Below are 2,026 nucleotides of genomic sequence, written 5' to 3'. Positions count from 1 at the left end.
TAGTCATGGAGCTCAGATCAGTGATCCTTATGCTAAGCTAGACCACTCTGATAGTTTCTGCTTCCTCAAGGCTGATATCCACTGGCCTCTTGCACTTAAAACTGAATCAGGTTGCCATGGGTCAACCTTTGTCTCCTCTGCTGCCCCCGTTGGCAGGTAGCAGTTTGGGTATCCCATTCCTGGTGTTCCTAGATGAGATCATAAATTGTAGCATCCTGGGGAAAGCAGCAGCACCAGATCCAAGATGGCAGCCAGCAGGAGGCTGATGAAGGAGCTTGAAGAAATCCACAAATGTGGAATGAAAAACTTCCGTAACATCCAGGTTGATGAAGCTAATTTATTGACTTGGCAAGGGCTTATTGTTCCTGACAACCCTCCATATGACAAGGGGGCCTTCAGAATCGAAATCAACTTTCCAGCAGAGTACCCATTCAAACCACCAAAGATCACATTTAAAACAAAGCTCTATCACCCGAACATCGATGAAAAGGGGCAGGTCTGTCTGCCAGTAATTAGTGCTGAAAACTGAAAGCCAGCCACCAAAACCGACCAAGTAATCCAGTCCCTCATAGCACTGGTGAACGACCCCCAGCCCGAGCACCCCCTCCGGGCTGACCTAGCTGAAGAATACTCTAAGGACCGTAAAAAAATTCTGTAAGAACGCTGAAGAGTTTACAAAGAAATATGGGGAAAAGCGACCTGTGGACTAAATCTGCCACGATTTATCCCAGCAAGTGTGAGCAGAGACCCCGAGCAGTACATCAGACACCCTGCAAAGCAGGACTCTGTGGAAAATTGACACGGGCCACCGCCTGGCGTTCGCTTGTGGCAGTTACTAACTTTCTACAGTTTTCTTAACCAAAAGTGGTCTAGTAATCTGTAAAGAAAGGATTAAAAATTTAAGATGTTCTATAAATAAATAAATAAATACATAAATTGTAGCATCCTTGCCATGGTGTCTGGGGAACGCCACGTGGGCTGTGACGATGAACTGACCCGTGTTCTGGACGTGAAGTGCCGGCCATGCAGTAGACCCTCCAGAACACTCGAGAGGCCCATCTAGTCCAACTGCCAAGTAGCTCAGAGACATTGATGCCTGCTTTGAACTTCAGTTTCATTCACACTAGAACGGAGATTCACAAATGGCAAAGCATTTCCACTGAAAATTCACTACTGCTAATTCATTACTACCTCACGACACCAACGAACAGCAAAGGCATGCATTGTCATTCCCGTTTTACAGGTGACAAGACGAAGTCTCAGATAGGTTTAGGAACGTGACTTTCTTAACTCCCAAACCCAGCACATGCACCCCAAACCAGGTCACCAGGCGGAAATCCGGGAATGGAAAGGTACCATGCACTTGCTTAAAGAGCAAGAACACACACTGATGAAAGAAAACTAAATTCGATAAGGAAATTATGCCTTTGGGGGAAGTAAAGGAAGTAACAAAGGTCACTCCCTTGCCCAGATAGAAAGACACAGGTTTCCCACAAGGTGTCAGCCACGTTCATGAATGGCCAGGAGATCGCTCAGTCCTGACAGCAGAACACACTGCAGGCGGGACTCGGGGATCGGGCCCCAGGGCCAGCAGAGGTCCCTCCATGAGCTCCACCTCCTGTCCTCACCTCAAGCTTTACTCCAGTCCCACAGCAGGCAGCTTCCTGAAGAAGGTACCAGTGGGCACCTTGCTGTGACACCTGCGTGGCACACACTACACATACACACAGATACACATACAGGCTGGAAGTGCCAGGGGGTGACTCCATGCAGTAGCTCTTGACCAGACAGGATGAGGAGCCCCAATGGCTGTTTCCTCTTCTGTTCTCCATAGATCTTCCTGACAGGCCCAGTGGGTGGGACCCCAAGCCCACAGTGGTGGCCAGCATGAGGAAGCTCCCTGAATGGGCTTGGCCTTCCCTGGTCACTGCCTCCAGGCCCCCTTCTGTTCCCTGAGATAAGCTCCCAAGATACACCCCCACCATGCCAGGTCTTATCACAGGCTCTGCTTTCTGGGGGGAACCCA

General features: G+C 49.4%; 1 pseudogene; it reads left to right on the top strand.

Moving 5' to 3' along the window:
• Positions 1 to 233: 233 nt before the first annotated feature.
• On the top strand, positions 234 to 710 carry LOC102501298 (ubiquitin-conjugating enzyme E2 L3-like; annotated as a pseudogene).
• Positions 711 to 2,026: the final 1,316 nt, after the last annotated feature.

Source organism: Tupaia chinensis, unplaced genomic scaffold (assembly GCF_000334495.1).
Source record: "Tupaia chinensis unplaced genomic scaffold, TupChi_1.0 Scaffold000030_1, whole genome shotgun sequence".
NCBI classification, from domain to species: Eukaryota; Metazoa; Chordata; class Mammalia; order Scandentia; family Tupaiidae; genus Tupaia; species Tupaia belangeri.
Note: the sequence above shows the minus strand (reverse complement) of the source record. Positions and strands in the feature narration are given on the sequence as shown.